General features: G+C 43.6%; 1 protein-coding gene and 1 long non-coding RNA gene across 5 annotated transcripts in view; one reads left to right on the top strand and one right to left on the bottom strand.

Annotated features, from left to right (window-relative positions):
* Window positions 1–21,901, top strand: part of LOC140730647 (bifunctional protein GlmU-like) — an 84,502-nt gene that overhangs the window by 38,328 nt on the left and 24,273 nt on the right. The window contains exon 1 of one of the 4 annotated variants that reach the window (XM_073051372.1): window positions 20,036–20,903. The exons of the other annotated variants lie outside the window; for them this stretch is intronic. The gene's annotated coding sequence lies outside the window, so the exon portion shown is untranslated. Of the gene's footprint in view, window positions 1–20,035; window positions 20,904–21,901 lie in introns of those variants that run through there. 4 annotated transcript variants of the gene reach the window in all.
* LOC140730020 (uncharacterized) lies at window positions 6,141–6,675 on the bottom strand. The gene is made up of 2 exons (XR_012099485.1): window positions 6,471–6,675; window positions 6,141–6,189 (listed from the first exon to the last, which is right to left on the bottom strand). It is a non-coding gene; the product is annotated as an uncharacterized lncRNA (long non-coding RNA).

Here is a 21,901-nt window from a genome sequence, read left to right as displayed (position 1 = left end):
TACTCTGTGTTCAATGAGTCCACTCTATTCAATGCCCAAGGATTGTCCTAGATTATTGATTTATCTCATTCACTCAGATACAAGATATGTTCCACTATATAGCGGTTGACTTGGAGACTAAGGAGTTATTGACTAGAAGCCAGTTTCCTCTCTGACTAGACATTAATGGATCAGGGTAAGAAAAGCTATTATAAGGAAGTTAAATAGGCTGCAAAGAATAGTTGAGGTGGAAGAGAATAAATAAAAAATTCTAACCTTGAGTTACAGAGCAGGGGATGAATAATACCTAAGACTACAACAGTATCCAGACAGGTGTCACTAGTGTTACTTGTGGAGTGATGGTAAGAAATAGATCTTTTATATTGCCTTTAGTCAGTAGGTATGCACTATACAGGGCAATGGGCTACATCTCTATACAAAGCTCCAGACACAGTTCCACAACAAGATTGGACTGTTGAAAACACATTGTTAAATCTGTTTCTCATACCCTATAACAAATCTGTGGATTTATCTCTAATCTAAGTTCAGTAGCTAATAATGTCTTTGCAATTGAGTCGGTTATTTCAGCAATCATCTGCTTGTTTTTTGGTGTGGCAAGGTTGTCTGACTGATAATAGTTCAGTCACATATCAGTTTAAGTGATGTTCTTAAAATTCATCACATCTTTGTGTTCCTCTTTTTTCTATCTTCTTAACTTAACAGTAGGCCTTGGTGTATGTAAATCAAAGAACTTGCATTAATAGTATGACCTCCAGCTATCTAATGATGCTGCATGGCCGTTGTTGCTATTGCTATGAAATGTTGAAGCTAACACTATTGTGTGGTCAATGATCTCCTATTGTAGGTCAGCCAGCTTCATTATAGAGTTGGAGGTAACCATAGATTTGAGCTCTCTTCTCCCCCCGGCCTACATCTAGATTTTGTTGGATGAGTTAGAAGTCCATCATCTTCATAAACAAACTACAGTGAAACAAATGACACGACCTAAATTATCTGTGTGCATAGGGCACCCTTGTAATACATAAATATGTAAATAATCATCCCTATAATTATGGGTGGTGAGGTGGCGAAATGTGTATACCAAAGGAGGTGTAAGGTACGCCTTCCCTCTGCTAGCCTGCAAGTCACCCTTGGGCAGGGTGTAGCACCTCCTTAGCCGCCGGCCACCCTAATCAGAGTGACGTGGAGCCATGGGAGCAGAAGGTGGATGGTCGTATGAGCAGCTGGTGCATATCACAAGCCCTGGTTATGCGACCGCTGATGCCAACGGATAATCTCTGAAGAGTATTGATAATGGCTGGGGTCACCCGTCCTGGAAAGATACTGCCCAGAAGAAGGCAATGGCAAACCACTTCTGTAGAAAAATTTGCCAAGAACAATCACGGTCCAAGACCACGATCGCCCATGACACATGACATGGCAAATAATGATGATGTTTTAAGGATGTGGGCACCACTGGCAAGGCTGTTGAGAGGTGGTGCTTGTGATCCACCTCTTTGAACCATTACAGCTTCATGTTGGGGGATCCTGCTACAGCATTGCTGGGCTGGGAGTCCAGGGTTTGGAAGAGTGTGCAGTTTGCAAGGCAGCATGCAGGTCGTGGTGTTCCCATGGATCTGCAGCTCTTGTTCTTTTAGATGGAAGAGGCTGTGGGTTTGGAAGGTGCTGTCAAAGAAGCCTTACTGTTGAATTTGTAAATTGCTGCACACAGCAGCATGTTGAGTAGGTGGAGACAGCAAAGGATTTAAGGTAATGGATGGAGTGCCAAACGAGTAAGCTACTTTATCTAAGATAGTGTACATCTGTCAAATGACTCCTCACATGGCAACTCTGGGTTTTAAATTAAGGAATTGCCATCCATCTACAATGTCAAGAGAGACGCTGAGTTTAGTCTGATGATAAATTCCAATGCCTCAATGAAGATGAATGAATTGAAAGTAACACGGATGAGGGACTTAGGGAAAACAAGTAACCAAATTCCTCATTTTTTTTATATAAACCACGTGTCACAAAAAAAAACAATATTGCAGAATCAATAATCAAAATACTCAAATGATTTCTCTGGACTATTTCAAATTTTGTCGTCTTGTATTATTCAGTTCAGTGCACATTTCTGCAGATCACACCGCAGTTAGTGAGCTCTAAATGTACCTGGAAATTGACATTTGTTAACAAACCAGGAATCTGGGGGACATCCCCGCTCCTATCTCCAGTCCCCGCTCTGGACTCCAGCTGATTCTCTTTACGTGTCATGTAGTGGTGAAGGAAAGGCCTGTCCTCATACAGTGCATGGCGTGCAGAGCCCTGTACACCACTGCATTTCTGGTTGATGTGTCCTTCAACTGACATAACGTTCTCAAACGTGCAAGTTAGTTTCTGGGCAATTCTACTCAATTGAGCCATTCCTTTTAATTAAAGGTACATGTTCTGTTTCTCATGTGTTCAATACATTCTTGCTATTGCACTCATCCTCCATTCCAGGCTCTTAGGAGCAGTGCAAAGTAATCTTCAAAAATTAAGCTGACTCAATTCTTGTTTCATTCTGTTCTCCATTCCTCTGATGACAGAATGTTTTGGTGAGGGAAAGAGTCTGAAGCCTCTCCAGTGACATGTGTTCAATCCTAACCTCTGGCCCTCTCTGTGTGGAGTTTGCATGTTCTCCCTGTAAGTGTGTGGGTTTCCCCCAGGTGCTCTAGTTTCTCCCACACGAATTGCTGTTGAAAATTGCCTCCAGTGTCAGTAGGTTGGAAAATCTGAAGGAGTTAAGGAGAATTTGGGAGAACAGGTTGCAAGAAAAATTACTGAGAAATTGGAATTGCTCTGTGAATTGGGAGGTTCAAAGGGCTAAAATCACCTCTTTCTATCTTGTAAGGAAATATATGAATATAGAAGCCATGTTGCTTACATGAATTGATGAATACCATTTCTGTGTGAAAATTTTCAGGCTTTGACTCAATATTCATTTCTGCAACAGTTTGTTTTTTTCAGAAAAGAGAAATTATATATATACGTGAGTAAACATATTTGTTTATATTTTGCTTAAGGATGAATTAAGGACTATGAAACTATATGAAACTAAGAAATAGACAAGAGTTTCAGGGAGATAGTCACCCATAGGAGTCAGGAGACAGGTAGTTGGGTGACTGTCAGGAGAGGGAAGGGGAATAGACAGGAAGAGCGGAGCACCCCTGTGACCATTCCCATCAACAATAAGTATACCGTTTTGGATACTGTTGGTGGGGACGACCTACCAGGGAGTTGCAGTGGTTGCGTCTCTGGCACCGAGACTGGACCCTCAGCTCAGAAGGGAAGGAGGGAAAAGAGGAGAGCAGTAGTGATAGGGAATTCGATAGTTAGGGAGACAGATAGGAGGTTCTGTGGAAGGGATCGAGAATCTCATATGGTCTGTTGCCTCCCTGGTACCAGGGTCCGCGGTATCTTGGATCGAGTTCTCAGTATTCTCAAGAGGGAGGGTGAGCAGCCGGATGTTGTGGTCCATGTAGGGACCAATGACGTGGGTAGGAAGAGTGAGGAGGTTCTGAAAGGTGAGTTTAGGGAGCTAGGTGCCAAGTTAAAGGACAGGACCTCCAGGATAGCAATCTCAGGATTGCTACCAGTGCCATGTGCAGGTGGGTTTAGAAATAGTAAAATAGTGCAGATCAACACGTGGCTGAAGACATGGTGCAGGAGGGAGGGCTTCAGATTTATAGATAATTGGGCAGTTTTCCAGGGAAGGTGGGACCTGTTCCGGCGGGACGGTTTACATCTGAACTGGAGGGGGACAAATATTCTTGCAGGTAGGTTTGCTAGAGAGGCTCCAGTGGATTTAAATGAGATATGAGGGGGGAGGGAAACCGGAGTGTAGGAACAGATGTATGGGAGAAGGAAGAAAAAGAAGACAATAAAGTTCTTTGTACTGTTAGAAATAAACAGAGAGGAAGAGGTGGAGAATTTCTTAAATGCATTTATTTTAATGCTAGGAGCATTGTAAGAAAGGTGGATGAGCTTAGAGCATGGATTGATACCTGGAAATATGATGTTGTAGCTATTAGTGAAACATGGTTGCAGGAGGGGTGTAGTTGGCAACTAAATATTCCTGGATTTCGTTGCTTCACGTGTGATAGAATCGGAGGGACAAGAGGGGGAGGTGTTGCGTTGCTTGTCAGAGAAAATATTACAGCAGTGCTCTGGCAGGATAGATTAGAGGGCTCATCTAGGGAGGCTATTTGGGTGGAATTGAGGAATGGGAAAGGTGTAGTAACACTTATAGGGGTGTATTATAGACCACCTAATGGGGAGCAAGAATTGGAGCAGCAAATTTGCAAGGAGATAGTAGATATTTGTAGTAAGCACAGGGTTGTGATAGTGGGAGATTTAAATTTTCCACACATAGACTGGGAAGCCCATACTGTAAAAGGGATGGATGATTTGGAGTTTGTAAAATGTGTGCAGGATAGTTTTTTGCAACAATACATAGAGGTACCGACTAGAGAAGGGGCAATGTTGGATCTTCTGTTAGGGAATGAAATAGGTCAGGTGACGGAGGTATGTGTTCGGGAGCACTTCGGGTCCAGTGATCACAATGCCATTAGTTTCAATATAATTATGGAGAAGGATAGGACTGGACCCAGGGTTGAGATTTTTGATTGGAGAAAGGCTAACTTTGAGGAGATGCAAAAGGATTTAGAAGGAGTGGATTGGGACAATTTATTTTATGGGAAGGATGTAATAGAGAAATGGCGAAATTTTGAGGGTACAGAATCTTTATGTTCCTGTTAGGTTGAAAGGAAAGGTTAAAAGTTTGAGAGAGCCATGGTTTTCAAGGAATATTGGAAACTTGGTTCGGAAAAAGAGAGATAGCTACAATAAATATAGGCAGCATGGAGTAAATGAGGTGCTTGAGGAATATAAAGAATGTAAGAAGAATCTTAAGAAAGAAATTAGAAAAGCTAAAAGAAGATACAAGGTTACTTTGGCAAGTAAGGTGAAAATAAATCCGAAGGGTTTCTACAGTTATATTAATAGCAAAAGGATAGTGAGGGATAAAATTGGTCCCTTAGAGAATCAGAGTGGACAGTTATGTGTGGAGCCAAAAGGGATGGGAGAGATTTTGAACAATTTCCTTTCTTTGGTATTCACTAAGGAAAAGGATATTGAATTGTGTAAGGTAAGGGAAACAAGTAGGGAAGTTATGGAAACTATGACGATTAAAGAGGAGGAAGTACTGGCGCTTTTAAGGAATATAAAAGTGGATAAATCTCCGGGTCCTGGCAGGATATTCCCTAGGACCTTGAGGGAGGTTAGTGTAGAAATAGCAGGGGCTCTGACAGAAATATTTCAAATGTCATTAGAAACGGGGATGGTGCTGGAGGATTGGCGTATTGCTCATGTGGTTCCATTGTTTAAAAAGGGTTCTAAGAGTAAACCTAGCAATTATAGGCCTGTCAGTTTGACATCAGTGGTGGGTAAATTAATGGAAAGTATTCTTAGAGATGGTATATATAATTATCTGGATAGACAGGGTCTGATTAGGAACAGTCAACATGGATTTGTGTGTGGAAGGTCATGTTTGACAAATCTTATTGAATTTTTTGAAAAGGTTACGGGGAAAGTTGACAAGGGTAAAGCAGTGGATGTTGTCTATATGGACTTCAGTAAGGCCTTTGACAAGGTTCCACACGGAAGGTTAGTTAGGAAGGTTCAATCATTAGGTATTAATATTGAAGTAGTAAAATGGATTCAACAGTGGCTGGATGGGAGATGCCAGAGAGTAGTGGTGGATAACTGTTTGTCAGGTTGGAGGCTGGTGACTAGTGGTGTGCCTCAGGGTCCAATGTTATTTGTTATATACATTCATGATCTGGATGATGGGGTGGTAAATTGGATTAGTAAGTATGCAGATGATACTAAGGTAGGTGGCATTGTGGATAATGAAGTAGGTTTTCAAAGTTTGCAGAGAGATTTAGGCCAGTTGGAAGAGTGGGCTGAATGATGGCAGATGGAGTTTAATGCTGATAAGTGTGAGGTGCTACATTTTGGTAGGAATAATCCAAATAGGACTATAACGTTCTCGCTCGGGTGTGAAGTAACGCCGAGGTAAACGTCGAGATAAACCAGAATCAATGCAAACGAGACCGCAGTAAGATTAACCATTTACTGTTCACTCTTCACATTAACGCATGGTGAAAACTGTTGAAAAACAATACAAGATTGGTACAGTGTTTGTTCCCTTCTAAATATCACATTTACATTGTGAATACTTGCAAAAGTAAAACTACAATAACTACATTACATTAAAGTGCAGCATACAGTCAGAATCTAGCTGCTCCATTGGCTGCTTTAGATACACTTCAATACAAACTATCCCGACTCTTTAACTGACGAAAAGGTAAACCTTACCGACCGTCGTTACTTTTAACAGAATCGGCGTTAACATTTTAACTCAAAATACCGATTATCTAATGACTTACAGCGTTGCTTTCACTGTGTCTTTGGTGCATAGAGAGACCCTAGTCAGCGTTATGGTGGCACATGAGAGTGACCCCCACCCTTGCGTGAATCTCAAACCGGTAATTCCCCACAAGACGCGGCGAACCCGGATGTGACGTCATCGCAGCCGCGATGTATTACAGACAAATCAATTGATTTAAACAATCCTAACTTTAACTGAAAAATGCTAACAAATTACTACGTGAAAATATTATAAACTAAATAACTGCCATAAAGGCAGCACACTCCCCGCTTGACCTTCGTAAGGTCACAATGAACATAATACAAACTTCAGTCTCTAATCAGTCGTTAGGTAGAAGTAAAATGACTTCTGTAACAGGCCTTTGGTAAATTTTCCCATCGCCTTGGTCGGTAGTTTTCAACTCGACTTCCCTGACATGTCCATCCCTACTAGGGAATGTGGCAGTGATTCTGGCCATTGGCCAGCAGTTGCCGGCGATTTGCTTGTCCTTGAGCAGGACTAAATCTCCAACCTGAAGGTCCCTTCTCCATTGCTTTGTGTACAGGTCCTTATCGGAGAAGTCCCCTGGTGGAGGGGCAGCTCCTGCCTTCTGCGTAAGGAGCATTGATGGCGACAGTATGAAGGGGTTTTCCGGGTCAGAAGACACGGGTAGGAGTGGTCGTGCATTCATAATGGCTGTGACCTCTGCCATTGGTGTGCCCAGTACCTCGTGGGTCGATCGGATGCTTTGCTGCATCTCAGGTCTCCTTTCCGTGGTTTTTTGCAAGGGCATGTACCGCTTGACTGCCTGCTCTTTGTTGTTTGGCAAGCACTGGCGTGGTTCTCTGAAAGGTAGTGGGGCGACCCCACTATTTGCTTTGTCTCTGAAGACCTTGGTGTCCTCTGTTTTTAAGATGATGGCGTCTTGAGTCGATGGAGCGAGTTTATTATCATGCTCCTTTTGAGCAAAGACAGACTGACCGAGCGTCTCGTCAGTTACTTTGCGCTTGTTAAAGCCTTGTGGTGCTTCCTGGACGCACATGGAACTTGTGCGGGGTTGAAGAATCATATGGCGGCTACTCTCTAGCACATTGGTCTTGAGTGTGTTAGCCGTTGATTTGTGTTCGTTGCCAGGGCACACCTCTCCTATCACCACCCAGCCCAGATCCAGGCGTTGGGCGAAGGGGGCGTCGTGTGGTCCATTGACCTGCTGCCTAACCTTATGTACCCGGAGAACATCTCTTCCTAATAGCAGGAGTATTTCTGCTTCTGGATCCAGCTCTGGGATGTGTTTGGCGATGTGGTGGAGATGTGGTTGGTGTAGCACCGCACTTGGCGTCGGGATCTCAGTGCGGTTATTCAAGATTTTCTCGCACTCTACGAGTGGGGGGAGACAGATGAGGACTTTACCATCCAGGGACTCGATCTGGAAGCCTTCGGCCCTCCTTCCGTAAGTTTTCATGTTGCCTGAGCAAGTTCTAAGGTAGTATGGGAACTGCTCACTCTCAATGTTGAACAAGTTAAAGAACTTTGGACTGACTAGCGAGCGGTTGCTCTGATCGTCCAGAATTACGTAGGCTTTGATGGCCTTGTCTTTGGCTCCCTTAGGGTACACCTTAGTGAGACAGATCTTTGAACAAGAACGGCTTGCCTGAGCTTGACCGCAAACTTCCGTACAGCTCGAGCTGACAACAGTTGTCCTGGAGTGAGCTTCTCCCTCCCCGCCGTCCTGTTGTGGGGGTGAAGGAGCGTTGTCGGTTTGCGGTGACGGGCCAGGATGCATGGCCCAGTCGTGATTAGTGCTATCACATTCCAGGCACTTCACGGCGATCGTACACTCTCTTGCACAGTGAGAGGTCGAGGAACAGCATCTAAAGCATATTCCTTTCTCCTCGAGGGGTTTTTCCCTAAACGTTCTGCATCTTTTGAGGGGGTGGGGTTTGTTATGCAATGGACAATTCTTGCTAGAGTCGTTGTTAGTTGTAAGGACTTCAGTCTTAAGCGCTGAGACTGGTTTAGTGATGTTGGAATTATTCGAAGTGGATTTATCTGGCTTGGTGTAAATTGTACTGCTTCCTGGACCTATGAGGCTAGGATCGTTTCGCTTCTTCGCCTCCTTGCACACGAACCTGGTGAAATACTCGAAGGGAGGGAATTGACCTTCGTGTTCTTCCTTGTAATCTGAGGCAACGGACAACCACCTGTCCTGCAGCCCAAATGGAAGTTTGTCCACGAGTTGTCTAATCCCGGTTGGAGTGTCTAGGTATACTAGACCAGCTGAGTGGCCATCTTCTTTGGCGCCTTGAATCTCCATGAGTAAATCTCCAAATTCTCTTAGCTTGGTGTGGTCCTTGGCTGACACCTTAGGAAAATTTCCCAAACGTTGGCATAGCGCCGCCTCAATAATTTCGGGGGCTCCGTAGCCCTCCTGAAGTCTCTCCCATGCTTTCTTCAATGCTAGCTCGGGTTTGTTGATGTACACTGAACGCATGCGTCTCACCTGTTCGCATGATTCTTTTCCCAGCCATTTTGCCATAAGATCCAACTCCTGGGTTGCTCTGAGCTGGACTCCGTCGATAGCGTTGGTGAAAGTGGAGTACCATGCACGGTAATTTTCAGGTTTATCGTCGAACTGGTATAGTCCTGAAGTGACGAGATCCCGTCGTGCGAAATACCGTGCTGCGGATTCGTCTGCAAGTGGCGTGCGGGCTGAGGGAACATGTCCACAGGTACATGACTGAGGGCGTACATCTGTTATGGGATTTGCTGGTCTGGACTCAGTCTTTGCCTCTCTTCTCCCCAAATCCGGTAAGTTCGGTGTCGAGAAGTACTTGTCGTGAGCCCTTGCATTCCTGGGTTCATCGCGGAGTTGCGAGGGTAAATTATCTTCCTCGGATGGACGTGATGCCGTCGGGCCTCTCCAAGACTCCTCGTGAAGTGGGACGTTATCGAATAAGTAAGGAGAGGAAGAAAGAGTCTTCCATTCCATTTGAGATTGGACATAGTCCCTTGTACGTTCCAATCCGATCTTTTCTGAGGTAGATTTTCCGTCCTTCGGATCATGCATTTCTTCGGCGTCTTCTATTAACTCTGCTTCCACCTCGGCAGCTGCTGCTTCTCGTTCTAGCTTCAGCGCTTCTAACCGTGCCTCTACCCTTTTCCTTTCCAATTCGTTTTCGGCTTCTCTGGCAGCCGCTTCGGCTTCTCTGGCGGCCTTTTCCTTCTGGTTTTCGGCTTCTCTGGCGGCCTTTTCCTTCTGGTTTTCGGCTTCTCTGGCAGCCGCTTTCATCTTTACTTCTAATTCTTCTTTGGCAAAGCGCGCTCGCACCTTGGCGGCTTCTGCTTTCGCTCTTGCTTGGGTGGCCTTACTTGATGCCCTACTGCCCCTGTCGCAGGATGATGATGACTTTGACAACGACTTGATGCTGGATCGGGTTGACATGGCTGCACTTTAAACACCTGATAATGCCGCTTTTTCACTATAACGTTCTCGCTCGGGTGTGAAGTAACGCCGAGGTAAACGTCGAGATAAACCAGAATCAATGCAAACGAGACCGCAGTAAGATTAACCATTTACTGTTCACTCTTCACATTAACGCATGGTGAAAACTGTTGAAAAACAATACAAGATTGGTACAGTGTTTGTTCCCTTCTAAATATCACATTTACATTGTGAATACTTGCAAAAGTAAAACTACAATAACTACATTACATTAAAGTGCAGCATACAGTCAGAATCTAGCTGCTCCATTGGCTGCTTTAGATACACTTCAATACAAACTATCCCGACTCTTTAACTGACGAAAAGGTAAACCTTACCGACCGTCGTTACTTTTAACAGAATCGGCGTTAACATTTTAACTCAAAATACCGATTATCTAATGACTTACAGCGTTGCTTTCACTGTGTCTTTGGTGCATAGAGAGACCCTAGTCAGCGTTATGGTGGCACATGAGAGTGACCCCCACCCTTGCGTGAATCTCAAACCGGTAATTCCCCACAAGACGCGGCGAACCCGGATGTGACGTCATCGCAGCCGCGATGTATTACAGACAAATCAATTGATTTAAACAATCCTAACTTTAACTGAAAAATGCTAACAAATTACTACGTGAAAATATTATAAACTAAATAACTGCCATAAAGGCAGCACAAGGACATACATGGTAAATGGTCGGGCATTGAAGAATGCAGTAGGACAGAATGATCTAGGAATAATGGTGCATAGTTCCCTGAAGGTGGAATCTCATGTGGATAGGGTGGTGAAGAAAGCTTTTGGTATGTTGGCCTTTATAAATCAGAGCATTGAGTATAGGAGTTGGGCTGTAATGTTAAAATTGTACAAGGCATTGGTAAGGCTAAATTTGGAGTATTATGTACAGTTCTGGTCACCGAATTATAGGAAAGACGTCAACAAAATAGTACAGAGAAGATTTACTAGAATGTTACCTGGGTTTCAGCACCTAAATTACAGGGAAAGATTGAACAAGTTAGGTCTTTATTCTTTGGAGCGTAGAAAGTTGAGGGAGGACTTGATAGAGGTATGTAAAATTATGAGGGGGATAGATAGAGTTGACGTGGATAGGCTTTTTCCATTGAGAGTAGGGGAGATACAAACAAGAGGACATGATTTGAGAGTTAGGGGGCAAAAGTTTAAGGGTAACACGAGGGGGAATTTCTTTACTCAGAGAGTGGTAGCTGTGTGGAACGAGCTTCCAGTAGAAGTGGTAGAGGCAGGTTCGGTATTGTCATTTAAAGTAAAATTGGATAGGTATATGGACAGGAAAGGAATGGAGGGTTATGGGTTGAGTGCGGGTCAGTGGGACTAAGTGAGAGTAAGCGTTCGGCACGGACTAGAAGGGCCGAGATGGCCTGTTTCCGTGCTGTAATTATTATATGGTTATATTGTTGCTGTTATTTGGAGATGCTTGACAAACTTTGTGCTAAAATGGAACACACACCACTTTCATGCATTGATTTTCACTGTCATAGTGAATTTTCAAGACCAAATCAGTAATGCAGATAATTTGTGATTGCTTGCATCCACTCAGACTATCGCTTTACCGCCCCTGGGGCTTCTGTGCAGATCTCCAGTCGAGTAAGTGTACAGACTTATTGTGGAATTCTGTACTGACAAGCTGTTTGTTTTAATAACAGGCAGTGAAAGGGGGTTAGCAATGATATCTTTTTTAAACAAAAATCTGCACAGTACACTCCATACAGAAGCATTGTAAAAATTGAGTTTGTGGCTGAAATCATAGATAATTATAGTAAAGAGATGTAAAGTAGATCCTAAGTATTTCTTCTGTTTCAGGGGTTCCTGACCTGGGGTCCACAGACCCCTCGGTTAATGGTAGGGGTCCATGGCATACAACAGGTTGGGAACCCCTACTCTACATCACCTGCATAGATAATACACCACTGACCTTAGTATATACAGCTGAGTGAAGAAACGCTGGCCTGAACACCAAGACATTAAATTGGCACTCAACTCAAGGCCTTCCTATCTGCTTCCAAGACACCAAAAATAAATAGTTAGCAACTCAGAACATTCCAGAATCATCCAGGTCTATTGTCAGGTTGGGGTGGTCAATGTTAGCATCCTCTCCCAGGCCAGTGTCCCCAGCACCGAACCTGCACAAGCTTAGCCCACTGTGATGGGTGGACGGCTGCACTCCAATTCCTGACAGCAGGCAGACGCAGATCCACAGGGGTAGATTTTCAGGAGCAGGAAGACAAAGCTTCATGGAATACTTGGAAAAAAAGAAACGTGCTCATCAGCCCGTTTGGGTTTTCTGACCAGCTAGCAGATAAAAGGGGAGGAATGGAGTACCTGATGTTTCCACAACGAGAGCCTGAAAGGATTCCAGGGGTGGGTAGGTCATGTTAGTACAGTATTGCATGTTTATTATGTTCAGCCTAAAGAAAAGGCTGAGCCTCAATTTAACATAATGCATGAAAGAGAGTGCTGTAGCATCCATGTGGATTTTTATGCTCAGCAGTCTCAGGCTAAGTCCACACTAGACCGGATAATTTTGAAAACGCCGGTCTCGTGTAAAAACGATAGGCGTCCACACTGTGTGTTTTTGAAAATATCTCTATCCATATTGAAACAGAGATTTCGGCGAATCTCCTCCTACTGCGCATGCGCAGGACACATCTACCGAAAACAAGCGACATGTTTGGTGTCGAGTCTCGTCGTAAAAGTGCGCGTTTGTGTAATTACAGACTAGTAAAACTTAAAACGGCGGACAGCTGTTGGCTCTCGCACAGGAGAACTTAAAACTAAAAAAAACAAATACTGGAGCGTACGGAGGCAGCCGACAGGGAGTTCACAGACAGATTGACCCGGTTGACGATGAACATTGAAAAACTGACCAACTCTGTTGCATTAATAAAGCCCCTTATTAACTGTATAAAACATGTCTGCATCAGTGTTATCTTGTATTTCCATACAATGTTACATTAGGCTGTTACACACCTATTGTCAGAGAAGTACTTGCATAAATAGGTAAACCACCTTCATACAAGCAAGGACAGAAAACGGGCAAAGTGAGTACAGTATTCTTATTTATTCAGTAAGTTATGGGTCAAAGTATTTGGTGAGTACATTTCTAACTCTTCTGGCTTCAGTCTCTTTGCCGTCTGTTCTGAACTTGTTAGGTTGCATTCAAGAAAACAATGAAATAGCACACTGCCATCTGACAGCGTTTTCAAAAGTCTCCGGTTACTCCGTCCACACTGATCTGCCCGAGCAGCGTTTTCAGAAATACCCACCCTGGAAAGCGTTTCTGAAAAGCTCCGGTTTTGGGGACGAAAACGCCATTTTAGTGTGGATGGAGGGTAAAAACGAAGAGAAAAAGCTTCGGTTACGGATCTATCTGGCGTAGTGTGGACTTAGCCTCAGGAGCAGGACTTGAACCCAGTTCCTGCAGACTCAGGGGTAAAGCGCCTACTAACTAGCTGCAGGTGACATACGGGCTAGGCTGAATGTCAGCCTAAAAGACTTTTGCCAGATTGTTTTCTTTAATATTAGTGTTTGTGTGTGTGTGTGTGTGTGTGTGTGTGAGAGAGAGAGAGAGATCTTCAGCTAGAGCAATTTACGTCCAGAAATCAGGTTGAACAGCCCTACAGCACAGTGACCTGCCTGCCCTTTGGCCTACCCTGTCCATACCAACCTTCAAGTGCCTTTTTGTAATCCCATTTACTACATTTGGCAAGTTGCCTTTTGTGGATCATTTACCAGTTTTAGAGTAAAGTCATCAAGAGTGATTGGAGCCAAAATGTACATTGGCAAAACCTGCCAGGAGTTTGGGGGATGGAAACGTTGAGTTAAAGCAGGAGGTGAAAAGAATGAATGGGGTTTCGGTGTCCATCTTGAGGAGAGGGCTAGTCAGGGTGGTTGTGAAGATCATGAGCAGAGAGCCTGGCTGGAGAGGCAGTAGTGTCTGATGAGAAGCAGGAATGTGAGGAGCTCATTATTGGGTTTTGTGAATGGCCTGACTTGGAGAAAACACTGTAAACAGGAAATGCAGAAGCGTATTTGGTGGGGAATCTGGAGCTGAGGGAGAGGAATTTGTGGCCACAACATAGCCTTTGTATAAGTGTTAAAATATCCACAATCCATGCATTTCATGTGATCATTTGTCAGAGATAGCAGGGAGCATCTTCAGCGCAGCAGGAAGGAAATTTAAATAATTCAGGCATGTGTCCCAATATTCAATATTCATTTTACCGTGCTTTTACCGTTGGGTGAAAGATCATCACCTCACTTCTCTCTGCACAGATGCTCCCTGAACTGCAGCGTCTTTCCTGTCCTGACGAAGGGTCTCGGCCCGAAACGTCGACAGTGCTTCTCCTTATAGATGCTGCCTGGCCTGCTGTGTTCCACCAGCATTTTGTGTGTGTTGTTGTTTGAATTTCCAGCATCAGCAGGACAATCACAGGACAATTTTACAATGACCAATTAACCTACTAACCAGTATGTATTTGGACTGTGGGAGGAAACCGTGCGGACACGGGGACAATGAACAACTCCTTACAGACAGCACTGGAATTGAACTCTGAATTCCCTGAGCTGTAATATTGTGGCACTAACCGCCCAGCTACTATATTGGCTATAATTTGTTATAGTTCAAAAATGTTTCTCAGCCATCAATAGACTTAATGCCTCCATATCTCTAGCTCATTGAGAGAGAATTTCAAGGATTCATTATGATTAGAAAAAGAATTTATTTTAATTGTAGTCTGAGGCATGGGCAACCCTTTGTATAGAGAATATGATCCTAGTTCAGGAATTTCCCATAAGAGGAAACATCAGAAAATGGGTGCCAGATCCTTTTGTATAAAATCTGCTTCAATAAAAACACTGCCAGCATTTATTATGTAATAATTATGTAGATCTAATCCACGACATCTTTCTCCCAGACAAGGCGAGACCTCTAGCAATTTGGACTATGTAAATTCACTCTTGCAGAATTGAGAAATTACTGCCCCAAAAATTTGAGATATAGATTAAAATTAATTATTGTGGATTTTTAAATGTAAAAAAAATTAATAAGTAAACTCAAAATTTTATTTTATTAAAAATACAAAATGCTGGCAGAACTCAGCAGGCTAGACTGCATCTATGGGAGGAGGTAGTGATGACATTTCAGGCCGATGAAGGGTTTCGGCCCGAAATGTCGTCACTACTTCCTCCCATAGATGCTGTCTGGCCTGCTGAGTTCTGCCAGCATTTTGTGTTTTTATTTATTTCCAGCATCTGCAGATTCACTCGTGTTGCCTCAAAAATTTATTTTATTAACTCATTTTTCCTGATGCATGCACAGATGACAGGATTTCAAGTTACAGAAAATTGCAATCCAGGTTGCTTTCTAAGAATGCAAACCCCTGTAATGTTGTGGCCACTATTATTTAATTAATTCTCTGCAATGTGTACAGCACTGACCAGTTCTGATGAAAGGCCAACAGTTTGTAGTGGTAATTCAGTTCCCCCATATCTCTGCCCTGGTCTGTTAACGATTTCCAGCATTCCCTATTTTTATTTTGGATTTGCAGCTTCTGCAGTGTTTTATTTTTCCCGTTTATATCTCAACAGTTCCATCATTGATGGTTTCCCTCCTTTTTTCCCTCTGTTCCCATTGTTCTCCTTCTATTAACATCTCCCCAGGGTAATCAGATATGGGTAACAAGCCTTCACTGTCTTCCCTCAGCCAGAACTAGCATCATTTCAGTCTCTCTTAGTATTCACCCTTTCTTGGCAATCTCCCCACCACCCTGACTGCAATTTAAGCTCAATTAATTACTAACTTTTCTCAATTCTGATGAAAGGTTATCAACCTGGAACATTAACTCAGTTCTTTTCTTGATCCTGTCTGACCCACTGTGTATTTCCACCATTTCCTCTATTCTCTGTTTTTATTCTAACATACCTGAATTTGCTTTTTCTTCCACTTACTGCCTATCTCGAATGTTCATCTCCATTACTCTGACACACTCAGTACGTTGGTGATACAGACCAGCAGATTTTCTGGTCCATTGGACGTGAGTCTGATTAATACTGCAACAAACTAGCAATTTTCTTTACAAGAGAAAATCTGCAGATGCTGGAAATCTGAGCAACACACACAAAATGCTGAAGGAACTCAGCAGGCCAGGCAGCGTCTATGAGGAAAAAAAAGTACAGTTCAACATTTTGGGCCAAAACCCTTTGGCAGGACTGGTCGCGGGCCAAAACGTCGACAGTACTCTTTTCAGTAGATGCTCCTTTGCCTGCTGAGTTCCTTCAGCATTTTGTGTGTGTTGCTAGTAATTTACTTTTTCAGATGCTACAGAGTAGTGTAATGAATTTTACCCTAAATTTAAAAGGAACAAAAGAAGCGGATGCTTGGTGAGTTTTCAGAACCAGAAATCAGGTTTAGTATCACCTTATACAAGGATAGTACAGAAACCACACTATGGTGAATTTAACAGTAATTAGCAACCATAGAGAAGAGGTAAAAATCAGATGCCAATCTGTTGATATTCTGAATAGTCTGATAGCAGATTATTGGAGTCTTGAATGTATGTGGTTTTAACTGCTGTGCCCCTGACAACTGGGCTTCTGTGTTGGTGCCATGAACAGGAACTGAATAATGGAGCCTCAGGTGGGGAAAGGAATTTCACGCCTCATTCCTTTGTTGTTTTTTTAAATTGCGTTTTTAAGTGATTACAGAGTAAAGTATAAAAAAGTCTATAACCCTTTGTTAATGCTGTGTTTTAATCCTTTTGAGAAGAAAAAGACCTTTGTTTAAAATTTTGGCAAAATAAAAGGTTTAAGTTTCTCACTCTTGTCAAATTAATCATTACTTGGAAAAGAGCAGTGGCCTGCCAGTGGGTTTAGCACAGTGCTGTGAAGGTAGGTAAGCGAGTATTTCAGGTGATTCATTCTGTGCGGGCTTCATTAATTGGCAGAGGACACACTAAGCAGCATGGGCTTTTGTTCACTGACAGTAAAGTCCAGAGACAGTCAAACCCATGAGGTTATTTTCTTCTTGAGCTATGTTCTCCTTGCATTCTATTTTGAAGCCTTTGATAACAATGGCATTGTCCATTGGGAACATCAAATTAACACTTCATATTCACAGGCAGGAAGAGAAAATAATACTCCCAGACTTCCTGCTTCATTTAATTACTGAATGGAAGGTGGGCAGTTGGTGGAGAGACCAACTGCGGAGAGAGAATGAGGTAGGAGCAGGCTTTTATAAATTTTAATTACCCTGTCAGTCTGACCTTTAGTCCAATCAGATCATGTAGTAGATTGGCTCGAAGGGGTGGTGGCAAGGTAAAAACAAGAAAATAAACAGGGTGTTCATTCTAAGGCTTTTAATTTGGTGATTTCTTGTTCAAATTGTGGTGACAGGGCCTATGAACAAAATACCTCAGAGTGGAAGTGGTTCTGCTTTAATGTTGGTGGTAGTCAGGTCAGTTCATGCAGCAACCTTTCCCATCACTTGCTCTGCCAAAGTGGTGGATCGTTACCCTACTTAGCAAGCAAGCTTTCCCGACCATGCAAAGACCTTGTGCCTAGGTGAGGTTAAAGCTGATCAGTGTGAATCGTGTGGAATGGCTCCAAGCATGGTGGTGGGATGTGGAGGTTGTAATATTTAGCCAGTGGCTCTTTTCAGGTGTCCTAGAGAAGAAATGAAAGCGTGTAATCCCTTGTTAAAACTGCCTTCTTCAGAGTAAGTGTTAAAAAAGGGGAATTCTCAACTGGGTCAGTGGATTAAGTGGAATTCATTTTGGTAGCAAGGGCTGAGGGTGGGTATTAGTGGGAATGATGGGATGGTGCTGCATTGAAATTGGCCTCCCAGGTGGTCTCAGTACAAGAAACGGGGAAAGACGGTTGGAGGCTCCTTGTGGAGCATGGCAGATCGAATTTATACACAGGGGTGGCACTGACGCAGCTATTGAGGGGCTTTGCAGAAATGCCCGTCAGGCTTGGTTTATCACAATCACAGCAGTGATTAAGCCTCTTTTGATCACGCATTTAGTTCTCTGTTTATCAGGGAGAGGGGGTGGAGAAGCATATTAATGTCTTGCACTGGGCCTACATAATTTCCCAGTGGGTCAAGGGGTCAGGTTTGTATTTAGTTAGCAGTAATGATCTCGTTAGAGATCTGAATGGACCACCGTCCACGCTCATTCAACAGAATGAACGTGCCTTCCCTTCCCCTCCCCTCCCAGCCACTTTCTCTCTTCCTTGTGTGGGCTTACACAAGACATGAACTGTGATTAATGGACTTCCCCAGCTTAATAACTTGCAAAACAGAATTAAACAAGAGGAGGTGAGGACAATTGGGAGTGGGACAGGGTGGGAGAAGGGGGTGGGGGTGGGGCAGAAGGTTGTTGTAAACACTGCTAATACGATCACTGTGCGTGAGATTAAGAAGGATGGTTGCAGACAATGACACAGCTGGCAACTGGCAGGGAGCCAGGCCTGGGAGAAAGCTGCATTGCTGCTTCCAGGTGGCCGACTTGAGTTGGGCCTTTCAGTGTTGTGGTGGTTTTAAAAGGAGAGAGAAAGGACTGTGCTTACAAGTGAGAGGAAGCCATTGAGAAGAGGAAAAGAAGAGATTAAATGCTAAGAAACTAATGAGGGTGGCGGGGGTGCGGTGAGACTTGTACAGAGGAGTGTGGGGGGAAGACAAAAGATGAACTTCATCTGTGATACTCACCATTTAGGTAGATCAATAAATCTTGGATTACAAAACTCAACTTTTTTACTCTTGTAGTTCACTGGAATTTTTTATGTCTGTCTGATATCATTGATCTGGATGTTTTCTTAGTATTTTGATCAAAGCAAGTTAACCGATTCTTGTGAGAGCAGAAGACATCATTATATAATCCTGAGGTTTTATCAGTCTGCCACAGAGAGAAATGATCTCTATCTGTAGGAAATAATGTATTTACCGGACGGAGAGTATGCCATCTTTAAAGTTAAAAATTAGCTTTATTTGTCGCATATTCATCAAGATACCCAGTGAGATGTATTGTTTTGTGTCAGCAACCGATATAGTCAGAGGGTTACGCTGGAGACAGCCGGCAAGTGTCGCCATGTTTCCGGCGCCAACATAATGTGTCCACAACTCACTAACCCTAACCCTAACTGTAGGTCTTTGGAATGTGGGAGGAAACCCTCGTGGTCACGGAGAGAAGTTACAAACTCCTTACAAAAATGTGGCAGAAATTGAACCCTGATCAGTGATCTCCAGTGCTGTAAAGCAATGTGCTAATCACTGTGCTATTATGCCAATTAAGAGAGCAATATAATAAATTTACTACAGTCACTGAGTTCATAAATAGCAGGCAGTGAAATAGACAGCAGACACAGTGACAGTAGCAGATAAATCATCTACTTATAAGGTTCATTTTATTGTCAAATTATGCATTTACAATAAAACTCTGATATTTGTCTTCTCCAGATAGTCATGAAATACAGAAAAACCACAGAAGTTGTTGAAAGAAAAGACATCAACTCTCCCTCCCCCAAAAAAGAGAAGAAACAAAATTGGCAAACCCCAAACCCCCCACCCCCCACACAAAATTAACAGATCACTCACATGGAAAACAGCAGCTTGAATATCAAAAACCCCAAACCCCAACCCCCTCCCTCCCAAAAAAAGGGACAATAAAGCCAAATCCCCAACCCCCTCCCTCATAAAAAAACAGTGACGAAAACCCCAAACCCCCTCCCTTGCAAAAAAGCGACGATAACATCTCATCCCCACCCCAACCTCACAGAAAAACAGCGATGATAACATCAAATCCCCAACCCCCTCCCTCGCAAAAAAACAGCGATGATAACATCAAATCCCCAAACCCCCCCACAGAAAAAACAGCGATGATAACATCAAATCCCCAAACCCCCCCACAGAAAAAACAGTGATGATAACATCAAATCCCCAAACCCCCCCACAGAAAAAACAGTGATGATAACATCAAATCCCCAAACCCCCCCCACAGAAAAAACAGTGATGATAACATCAAATCCCCAAACCCCCCCCACAGAAAAAACAGCGATGATAATATCAAATCCCCAACCCCACCTCACAGAAAAACAGCAACGATAACTTGAAATCCCCAACCCACTGCCTCGAAAAAAAGAACAACATCAAAATCCTCTCTCTCACATATAAAAAACTAACAGATAGCCCACACTGAAAAACACCAACGGGAACATCAGACCCCAAATCCCAACTCCTCCCTCTAATGAAAGTAACATATGGCCCACCCACCAGTCGGCAACCAGAAAGAAAACAGCAAAAACTGAAGGAAACCGATGTAAAGCACAGTCCAATTATCTCAGAATGTTGAAAACATCCTCCTGTCGCCATCCAAGGAGAGCAGCCGCGTGAATACAGACCTTCCGTGAAGAGCACCCGCCACGCTGGGCCCGAATGCCACTGACCCCGACTACCAACCACTGTTGTGCCCGTGGTCTCCACTGAAAGCAACCGCTGACCTGCATTCAGTTCGATGCTTCAATCTTACTGGAGTCGCCCATGACCCCACCTCTGGTCTTTTCCATGAGACAGTTTGTGTTGTCGGTCCTCTCTGGACATAGCAGAGTGCTAGTATTCGATCGAATACTGAACTGCATGTCACAGGCTCCAGTAGCATGTTTTGTATAAGGTACCATTGAGATACAGTATCTGGGAAGGGAATTCGTATTTGGTCCATCGAGTGAGCTTTGGGAGAGTTCTCTGATGATGCTCTTTCGTTTATAAGAACAGTGGACATTTAAAAGCAGAATAGACCAATTGATTTTAACATAAACTGGTGAAATAAGTGGCATATGAGGCGTTGTTCCTCCAACCTGGAGTACAACAAACTTGGAGGAACAACACCTCACATTCTGTTTGATTAGCCTCCAGGCTGATGGCATGAACATCGATTTCTCAAACTTCAGGTAATACCCCCACAAACACCCCCCCTCCTTCACCATTTCCCATCCCATTTTCCCTTCTCACCTTATCTCCTTGCCCACCCATCGCCTCCCTCTGGTGCTCCTCCCCCTTTTTCTTTCTTCGATGGCCTTCTGTCTCTTTCATCAATCAACAGTCGACTGTACTTTTTCCCATAGACGCTTCCTGGCCTGCTGAGCTCCTCCAGCATTTTCTGTGTCTTGTAAAGACCAGCTGAGCAGAGTTCAGGATTGGCGTGTTCCGGGAAGGAGTAAGGGCAAGGATAGTAAGGCAAGGGAGCCTTGGATGACCTGAAAAGTCCTAAATTTAGTCAGGAAGGAAAAGGAGGCATGTATAGGATTAAAGAAGCAAGAATCAGACTGGCCCTATGTGGAACATAAAGGTAGCAGGAAAGTGTTCAAGCAGGCAATTAGGAAGACCAGAAATACCCTTGGTGAGCAAACTCAACAAGAATCCCAAGGCATTTTATAGTTACATATAGAAGAAGTAGATAGCTGAGATGATGGTAGGTTCACTCAAGGTAGGAGGGAATTTGAGCTTGGTGTTGGGGCAAGTATCTGAAATACTAAATGAGCACTTGGTGTTGGTATTTACAAAGAGAAGGATTTGGAGGGTAGTGAAAAATGAGTGGGACGTGCTAATGTGCATGGACATTTTGAGATTAAGGAGGAGGTAGTACTAGGCCTTCTGAAAAGCATTAAGGCGGCTAAGTCCCCAGGGCCTGGTGGCATATATCCTGGAATATTGAAGGAGACAACTGAGAAACTTGCTGGAGCTTTGATAAAGACTTGGAGTGCTCGCTAGCGACAGGTGAGGTCCCAGAAGAATGGAGTGTAGCAGATGCTGTATCTTTGTTCAAGAAGGGAAATGTGGATAAATAAGGTGATGAGCCTCATCTCGGTGGTAGGGACACTGCTGAAGAAGATACTGAAGGATAGGACCAATGCACGTATGGAAAGGTATGGCCTGCGTAGGGACAGTG

The sequence above is a fragment of the Hemitrygon akajei genome, chromosome 7 (genome assembly GCF_048418815.1).
Source record: "Hemitrygon akajei chromosome 7, sHemAka1.3, whole genome shotgun sequence".
NCBI classification, from domain to species: domain Eukaryota; kingdom Metazoa; phylum Chordata; class Chondrichthyes; order Myliobatiformes; family Dasyatidae; genus Hemitrygon; species Hemitrygon akajei.
This window is presented reverse-complemented; position numbering and strand designations above follow the sequence as displayed.